Source organism: Tasmannia lanceolata, unplaced genomic scaffold, assembly GCF_043159265.1.
Source record: "Tasmannia lanceolata isolate RefF3 unplaced genomic scaffold, GAP_Taslan_0.1 ptg000015l, whole genome shotgun sequence".
In the NCBI taxonomy this organism is placed as follows: Eukaryota; Viridiplantae; Streptophyta; class Magnoliopsida; order Canellales; family Winteraceae; genus Tasmannia; species Tasmannia lanceolata.
In genome coordinates, this window is record NW_027518692.1 from 28,615,412 (window position 1) to 28,625,348 (window position 9,937).

Below are 9,937 nucleotides of genomic sequence, written 5' to 3' on the forward strand. Positions count from 1 at the left end.
ACACGCACGAATCTTGAAAAATTGGAGGTACAAAGACTCTTTTGCCCTTCCAGACACCATCGAAACCCGACGTCAATCATTGTCTCTCCAGTCTTAGTTTGAATATTTTATTATTTCTAACCATCTCTTTTGGCTGGCATTTAATACACACCAATTCCCTTGCCCTCCAGAGGAAATCCTATTATTAAGAATGGTCACATTATTAGTTATACTGGCAATGTTCCTCGGCCAGTCTCTGCCAACCAACAGAAACACTAAAGTAAGAATGGCAACGTTATTAAGTATATCGGCACCGTCTCTTCCACTTGATTCAAGTTAATTTAGATAGATAGTCAGCTAGTAGATAAGAAACGACAACGTTATTAAATTTACCGCTAGCATTTTCCTACTCCAATTGTTATATCCACTGATCGAACCATAGTTGATTAGTTGATCGCTCAAATAAGAAACGACAACGTTATTAAATATACTGCCAGCGTTTTTTCTCACTCGAATTGTTATATCCACTGATCGAACCACTGTTGATTGAGGTGGTCGATCGCCCCAATCAGAAACGACAATGTTTTAAATATACAGACAACGTTATTAATTATATTGGTAGGGTTTTTACCCCTCAAACAGTTACATCCACTAATCGAACCATTATCGATGAAAGTGACCAATCGCCCCAATCAGGAATGGCAACGCAACATCATTCAATACACCGCCTGCGGTTTTTCCACTCGAACCTTTATATCCACTAACTGAACCATCATTTATTAATGTAGTCTACCCAATGTTTTTCCCACTCTGAACGGCAACGCCTCTCTCTCTCGTACAGATGGGTGCTATAGTTGAGGTGTAGTCATGGTTTAAAATTTTGACCGAAATCCGAAATTTTAAACCTCGGGTGTAGTCAAGTGCAAGAGATCCGAAAATCGCATTGCTTTTCTCATTATTTTCCGGATAAAAGATATATTTCTCGCCCTTTTCCCCCTGGGCCATCCCCTAAAATTGTAAAAAGACCGGGCATGACCGCATGAATAAACTAAAGAGCGGGGCACGCTAAAGAAAAGGGGGCGAATATATCACTTCCCAAACCACATATATACAACGCGACGCGACATACGTTCTCTGTTTCACTTAGTTGCGTCTTCCCTCGCTTCAACGGCGGCCTTTTTATGCGGGCTACGGTTTCTGCGCTTATTGCTCTTCCGAAAACGAAATAAGGGTTTGGTCGCTCTTAAATTAGGGTTTACTCTCCATCTCTCTCGCTCTCTCTCTGATTCTTCTTAGGGTTAGAAAAGATTAAAAAAAGAAAGTACCAGGGTTGGTAGAATAATCTTTGTTCATCTGCAGGTCTATAAGCAACGGAGATTGATTTAAAAAAAAAAAAAACAGACTCATGGATGTTGCGGAGCATAATCCAATTTTTTATGGAGAATTCGATCAAGAAGAAGAAGAAGAAGAAGAAGAAGAAGAATCTGAGCATGGAATTGATTACCTAGATAGTGTGGGCGATGATATAATACAGCGTCCCTCTCGCAATTCCTCTCTAGGGTTAGTCCTGATGTCTTAGGGTTTTTTTTAGACCGTGTATAATGTTTTTTTGTGTTAGTTCTCGTGTTTTAGATTTAGGGAGAAGGGCAGGTTTTATGCTTTAGACTTTAACCTCGCGAATGATTGGGATGATAAAACAGAGAATAACTGTAATTTTTCTTGTTTGGTAGAAAAATCTTCATGGGACACTACTGAAGGTATGTAATTAAACATTCACTTCCTGCGTACATATTTTTTCAATGCACTTGAATAGTTGTATTTTGGATTGTTTCACTTTTAGTTGAATTATGAAATTTGTTTTCATGCTTGGGATATTTAGGGTTCAGTCATCAGTGTCTTGATTACATTGCTATTTTTGTTAGTTTTAGTGGGCTATTTATCTTGTCAATTGTACTTTTTATTGTTCTTAATACAATATTGTAAGCTTGTTGCTTGTTAATTTGTTATTGAACTTTAACTAACATTTTTCGCTTCAACGTGCTACATCGGGTGTTTTGGATGATATTGTGGTTTCAGGCTAGTAACACGCATTTAAAAGAAAATGTGTCTGCCTTTGTTACTCAACTTCTTTGAAGTAGATATGAGCTCTGGACTGCTGCTAACTTGGGCAGTCATTTAATTAGCTCCATTGTTGTCTTGCACGGCCACAGACTACTACTGAACAGTCACTCTGGGCTACTGCATAATGTTGAAGTTGAACTATGTTGGTATGAAGTGGACTTGCTTTTTGCAGTGACATTTTTAAATCAATCACCATCAAGTCATCAATTTTTTGGCAATAACCCATTATATTTCTGGTCATAATTAACATTCCTGTTCAATAGGTTGAGAAATAGAAATCAGGTCCACGACTAGCTTGGGTACTTTTAAACATTTGATAATTCTAAGGTGTGTTTGTATTGTGATTAACAATGTCTGAAACACTTTAGTGTCTTGGACATAAATTCTTTAAACAGTGAATAAATCTGTGATGATGAATTCCATGCTTTGAGAAAAAATGTTTTACTAGTCAGGTTTGGTTGCTACATAATTTATGAGATAACTTCTCATACCAAAAGTTAACACTCATGTAACACAATATTTAACTAATTTATGTGAAAAAAATGTGTTACTAGTCATGTTTGATTGCTACATAATTTATGAGTTAACCTCTTTTACCAAAAAATATCACTCCTGTAACAAAGTATTTAACTAAATTATTAAGTCAGGCTAGTTGGTGGGTCACTAGAGTCAATAGGGCCAGCATCTGGGATGATTGGCACAAGTGGTGAAAAGATCCAAAGGTAGAAGACCAACTTACTGGCCCCATGATCACAATCTATCACATACATAACAGTCCACGATGCCCATAGTGCCCATGTCTATTGATGTGAAAGGGCATTATGAGGGATATTGTCCAAACTTTGAGAGAATTATATTGCACGCTGTTTAAAATCTCTCTGATTTAATTATTGACTTCCTTTTACATTGTACGACTTCATGTTTTGCCTTACTAAGTCAATCAGAATTCCTTTGATTCATCTGTGGTATGACACATCAATCATTGACTCATTCAAGTCTACTCCCTTGCCATTAAAAAAAAAAAAAGGTCTACTCCCTTTTACCTTGACCGAGTTCTTGTCTGAGTTAGATTTTTTAAACGCTAGTATTATGAAGGCCTTCCTTTCTTTTTTTTTGAATGGTATGAAGGGCTTCCTTTCTTGCACATATTTAGTTGCCATTCTAGGTTAGGAACCCACAGATATATCTTGTTTGGTGTGTAGACCTTGAACACAATTACTAATTACTATGAGCCTAATCTCGAATTTGATAAATTTTTTGGTACAATCTTTGCCACTACCCAATGGTTGCATGAGGCTTTTGTCGTGTAGAATGGGAGAATAATTTATGCCAAACTCGAGTCGTGCCATGTATTTGGCTGGTATAATAAGTTTATCTTGATAATCTATGAATCCTCAGTCACTCTTCATCATTTTTTACCCCATACATTTTCAGAAAGTAGAATTTCTTATTACCATGTGTCCATGTCTGAGTTAAGGAAAATTAGTCCGTGTCAACTCTTGCTTGTTTTGATGTTATGTGGCCTTTTGGCTATCATTTGACGAATTGCTTCTAATTGGATGAAGAGCTCAATTGTTGGATACTTGGATTAGATGGGTGAAGAGCGGGTCTAACTCTTAGAAGAGAAGAGAAGACCAACAAATGGAATAAGAAAGAAGAGGGAGAGTTTTTTCCAATTTCAGGAAATCTCAGATCTACTAGGAGATTGGCTGGGGAAAGTTCGGGGCCATTTTATAGTGTTTTTCGAACGAATCTGGGACTCCGCTTGCAAGTTGATTGATAACCGCATTCTCTAGGGTTTTATGGTTATGCCTGATCATCTCGCCCATTGAAGAGCCTAAGACATAGATCGACAGAAACTGGAACTCGGAAGCTCTTCCTCCGAGGAATCAATCTGCTTTGGAAATCTCAATGTAGTATGTTGCTCTGTAGCCTCTTTAAAGACGGCAGATCAAATCCTTGACCTGAAGTTCTGGTGCTAATCCCAGTTGCAGTTTTATTTGTGGACCTAGATTCTTGAATCAATATCCAAGAGGAACCTTGGTTCTTCTTCTGATCTGTCGATTACAGATCTGATGTGTTCGGTTTTCCGGCTTTGCTGCCAGGAAAGAACTCTGCTGCTGCACCAGATCTGTTGGTGGCAACCAACAGATCAGTGGCCATGGAGGCCATAGAAGGGCTGCCTACTGGAGAGACGGACCTTCCCCTTCCAGTCCCTGCAACATTGAAAACATATTCAGCTGCTGTTGAAAAGAAGCTCCTTCGTATGCCCAAGCTTTTTCGAAGGATCTCTTATTGTTTGAGTAGGTTGGAATAGGTCTGAATGTCCACTCAAAAACGTCTTCTGGAGAACCATCTATATACTTGAACAAGGAAGACATGCGCAAAGCCTCCACTCCATTCAAGTTATCATTGACACTTCCAGACCCTCGATTTTTGACATCAAGAAAAAAGTTATTGACGTCTGTCAACTGCAAAAAGACTTTATGATCATTTTTGTAATTTTATTCCTAGAAACGTGACAGGCAGTGGATACATTGGCTACTGAAGGCATTGATTGGCATTCATTAAAGATTTGATATTCTTTCCCTCTAACCTGGAGAGTAAATTGGAGAGCACTGTAGTAGCTTTCATGTGTTGCTTGTCATAGGCCTGCTTGCTGCAGTGTTTTTTTAGTCAGCAGTTTGGCTGGTCTTGTATATTATGTAAAGTACACATTATATTTTCTATTTCTGGTTCTCCTTGACCTGAGCAGCCATCTCATTTTAATAAAGTTTCTGTAATCTTGTTATTTTTTTTATGTTTTGACATTGAGACAAGTTTTCTAGGTCCGTTACATTATCCTTGCAAATTTTAAGCATATCTATGAGAACATTGCAGCTTCAGTGATTTGGTTCCGGATCCATGGAATTAGTGCTACCTAGTGATAATGTTACCTGCAAATAACTAAAACATCCCCGAATTCCAATTAATGCTATGCCCAATGCATTGTTTTAAAAGGCGTCCAAGGCGTAAACCTTGAAGTGTGCCTCAAGGCAAGGTTCACCAAAAATGCTCGAAGGAGGACAGGGAAAAATGTAGTGCTGCAAAGGCACATAGGAAATGGCAAGGGCATAAAGAGGCGCATCAAGGCATACACCTTGAGTGAAAGGCGTATGCCTGCGATAAAAAGCATACTGCCTCAAGTAAATTGCTACATTGGGTTATTTCTGCGACTCAAACCCAGTATTTTTGGCTTTTTTTTTTTTTTCTTAACACAAACCCTTTCTAATGTTTTAGTTGATGGGGTCTTTTATAAGACCTATTTCACAATCTATAATCATTTTTCGATGATTTACAGAGTTTTGATGTTTTAGTTTTTTCCCTTAGATCTTGTTTTGGAGATTTCTCCTCAACCGTTAAACAATATCTACAGTTGACGTTTTGATGGATTTCTGATTATCAAAGCGAAAGCTATTGGTGATGGATTTGTTTGTGATTGAACACTGATTCAAAAGGTCTTTTCTTCACAATTATTTTATTTTATTGCTGTGCTTTGATATCTTGAGATGTGTAACATGAGCGGCAAAAAAGATTTTGTATGGAGATATGCAAAAGAGATAGTTTTTACCATTCAAAAAAAAAGAAAAAGAGATAGTTTCTGGGTTCTTTTATATATATATATATATATATATATATATATATATATATATATATATATATATATATATATATATAGAGAGAGAGAACATTTCCTACACACTTGTGTAGGTAAGTTACCTACACACTACCTTAAAATACAGTGGGGGCCCACATTGTTTGGGTGATCCAAACCATTCATTTGAATGGTCCTCACATAGATAGGGTGTCCACAAAAAATCAGATCCATAGGATCATCCTAACCATTCAAATTATGGAGGCAAAAAATGGACTAATTTGTGAAGGTTTATACACGTCCATTTTACCTCCACAAATCGTAGGGTTGGGATGATCCTATGGATCTGATTTTTTGTGGACACCCCATCTATGTGAGGACCATTCAAATGAATTGTTTGGATCACCCAAACAATGTGGGCCCCCACTGTATTTTAAGGTAGTGTGTAGGTAACTTACCTACACAAGTGTGTAGGAAATGTTCTCTCATATATATATATATATATATATATATATATATATATATATATATATGAGAAAACGGTTCTTACACATATGTGTAGATAAGTTATCTACACACTAGCTTAAAATACAGTGGGGGCCACATTATTTGGGTGATCCAAACCATTCATTTTTAAGGCCCTCACATAGATAGTGTGTCAACAAAAAATCAGATCCATAGGATCATCCTAACCATTCGAACTTTGGAGGCAAAAAATGGACTAATTTGTGAAGGTTTAAAGACATCCATTTTACCTCCACAAATCGTAGGGTTGGGATGATCCTATGGATCTGATTTTTTGTAGACACCCTATCTATGTGAGGGTCTTTAAAATGGATGGCTGGGATCACCCAAACAATGTGGGCCCCCACTGTATTTTAAGCTAGTGTGTAGAGAACTCTCTACACATATGTGTAGGAAACTAGGAACCGTTATCTCTCTCTCTCTCTCTCTCTCTCTCTCTCTCTATATATATATATATATATATATATATATATATATATATATATATATATTTCTGTCTTTACTGGTCTTAAATGCCCAAAAAAGTTCTACCGCCTCTGATCAAATTTACTGCTGTTAAATTTTTTCTGCTCTTATTTAAGTTTTAACGCACTTAAAAAACCCGAATAAGTTATGCCGCTAAAGATCAAATTTACTGCTCTTAAAAGTTTTTTTTGCTGTTCTTAACTTTTTACTGCTCTTATTTAAGTTTTGCAGCTCTTCATGTTGTGATTTATCAAGGCATGACGGAACTTGGAATTATTATCCTCCTTTAGCTGCTTCTCCCTGGACTTTTGTCTTGGGAACGCTTCTTCAATACGTTAAGCTTGTTGGAGTTTCTGTGTAGCATCAACTAAACAAACAACAATTCCCTTAGAAGGATCTGAATCATCTTGCTCTTCAGGAAATGCTACATGGTCCTCAACATCTCTAACATTTTGGTAAACGTCACCAAAATCAGATTTATTCTACGGCCGGAGTCTCGTTTTCAACCTTTTAATCTTCAAGCACAGAACTGCTAATAGTTTCTACATTAGGAACCTGCCAATCATCTTTAACTAACATGATAAACTTCTCAGTGTAAGCACATTTTCTGAAATCTAAATGACCTTTTCACCAACTGATCAGTGTTCACCAAAGATAAGAGGAGAGAATAATCCTCTTCAAAAAAAGAAAGAGAGGAGAGAATAATGTGAACATGTACGAGGCAGATCCCCTTGATATCTTCATCTTTCCTTGATAATGTTTAGTTGAAGCCAGTGGGCAACAAGAGTTAATTGATGAAGATGGATATGGGAAAGGCTTATGATTAAGTGTTGCTGACTAACTTCATGGGGTCTGATGTTAAGGGTTTGTGGATGGGCTCAGAACTGCTTATAAAAGGTTTGTTTCTATGTTGTTGGGGATATTTCTTTCTTTCTACCAAGCCACTGCTCCTTTGTTTTGTTCGCCAACTTACACAACATGCTTCTGAAAGACACTTGCTGATACTTTTATGGTTTATTATAGTTAGTTGTGCTGTGGATCTGATTTCTTAGTTTTTGTGTTTGGATAGCTTTACACCATTCTTTTGGTATTTGTATGACTGTTATCCATAAATTATCATCTTCATAAATTTATCCTTATTTGTGGACGCAAATAGAATGACAAGCTGTTCGGAAAATGTTGTTTCTCAAGAATTTCGACTTACATTTTTGGGATTGATTGATCCATAGAATCTTATCGTTTCCTGGTTGATCCATAGAATCTCTTTTTCTTTGAAGTATCTATGCCCCCATAACTGATTGATTCTCCTACAGAAGAATTCCCGGTTTTTGTGATGAAAAAAATCAGTGGTGAGAAACTACAGACTAGCCTTGCTTACAGATATCATTTTTTTTCTTGGATTCTTGATTGTTTCATTTTCTCGCTCCTTTTGATGGAGAATTATGTTCTGATTTTTTAATTGTATTTTTGCTTAAGGTCACTATTTTTGTTGCATTTCCCATAGTAGTGATATTTCCCCTAATTCCTTTTGGATGATTTGCTCCAGAAACATTCACCAAGCATTTTAAGAAGTATGGGATGATCGTCGATTCTGTGATCATGAGGGATAGGCATACCGGAAAGCCATGGGGTTTGGATTTATAACAGTTGCTGACCTGTCTGCACTGGAAAAGGGTTTGGAGGATGAACATGTTATTGATGGCAGAACAGTAAGCTTGCCTATCAATCCTCCTTTTCATTTTAGACTGGGTGCTTTCCTTATACCTTATAACCTTAGGTTGAAGTAAAGCGAACTGTCCTGAGGGAGGATACGGCAGCTACAGGAGGGTGGGGGGGGCGAAAACAAAGAAAATCTTTGAGGGTGGTATGCCTTCATTTCTAACTGAAGGTAATAGTCAAGCCCTAGTACTTGCAATCTTGGTGGCATCTAACTATAGTTTTCAAATTTTGCAGACGATCTCAAAGTGTACTTTTCTTCCCATGGCACTGTGGTCGAACACCAGATAATGATGGACCACAGTACTGGCCGCTCATGAGGTTCTGGCTTTCTAACCTTTGAGACCGAAGACACAGTCGAAGAACTCATTTCAGAGGGCAAAACACATTTGCTTGGAAGTAAAAAGGTAAGTTGACAACTCTTAGAGGAAAATGGATCGAATTTCAAACCTTAAGTGTGTTCTTATATTATAAAAGCTGGTCTAACATTGTAGGTGGAAGTCAAGAAAGCCGAACCACAAAAAACTGGCGGTGATTATGGAAATGATGGAAGAGGTGGTTTTGGTGGTGGGAACTCATATGGTGGGGGCTTTGGCAGCGGTGCATTTGGGTATGGTGGTGGTGGTTATAGAACTGGAGGTGGTGGGTGTGGTGGGAGAATGGCTAGAGGGTATGGTGTATACAGTGGAGGCTACAGTACAGGCCTTGCTGGTGCTTTTGGTGGGTATGGGGGATACGGTTATTGGGTCGGGTTTGGGGCTGGGGTTGGTGGATCCATGTATGGTGGAGATGGGTATGGTGCGGCTTATGGTGGTTATGGTAACAGTAGGGGATATGCATGTGGCGGTGCAACCAACGGCAGGTATCAACCTTAATTCCTTATGCAAGATGACAGATTACTGAAACACAAACTGTGAAATGATGACAGAGTACTGAACACTAACTTTGAAATGTTTTGATCTTTCACCAGTCTATGTTTCATTCAATTTTGTTTTTTTAAAATCTATGAGAATGCTGAGTATATTGTGTGGCCTAGTGTGTGTTCCGTGGGGTCGCCCGCCTACTCTGGTAATTTGTTTGCATTTTTACTTGGGCTTGGTTGGTTCCACTTTTGCTGAAAATTGAGTTGCGGTTCAACCTGAAGAAACAAAAACCTTGAAAACTTACCATCTTATTTCTGTGTTAGTGCATTTTTGAAGGGGAATTGATATCAGCACACCAACCTTTTGTTATGGACGTGCTCTAGTTTTTTTTTTCTTTTTTAATTGGTTTGTAAGAGTTTTATGGGAACCACAATGTGCCTTTTGACAGCCCTTTAAATACTAGAAGATAAGATAGGTGAGCGCAGATAAATTTTATGGTGCCCAACCGTCAAAGTCCCGTGTGGGCGATACGATAAAAGTACCACCCTTGATGTTTGATCCTGAGGTAGTACTGACTTGACGGTCGGGCACCATATGAAAACTCGGTGAGCGCATATATCAAAACATGGTTGTG

At 38.0% G+C, this 9,937-nt stretch overlaps 1 long non-coding RNA gene across 4 annotated transcripts; it reads left to right on the forward strand.

Annotated features, from left to right (window-relative positions):
* Positions 1–1,082: 1,082 nt before the first annotated feature.
* Positions 1,083–9,473, forward strand: LOC143846073 (uncharacterized). Of its 4 annotated transcripts, none has more exons than XR_013234641.1 (6): positions 1,083–1,736; positions 6,948–8,073; positions 8,271–8,433; positions 8,502–8,612; positions 8,678–8,847; positions 8,935–9,473. It is a non-coding gene; the product is annotated as an uncharacterized LOC143846073 (long non-coding RNA). The 4 variants fall into 4 exon arrangements; XR_013234640.1 differs by having other exon boundaries at positions 1,084–1,736; positions 6,948–7,621; XR_013234639.1 differs by having other exon boundaries at positions 6,948–8,433.
* The last annotated feature ends 464 nt before the right edge of the window (positions 9,474–9,937 follow it).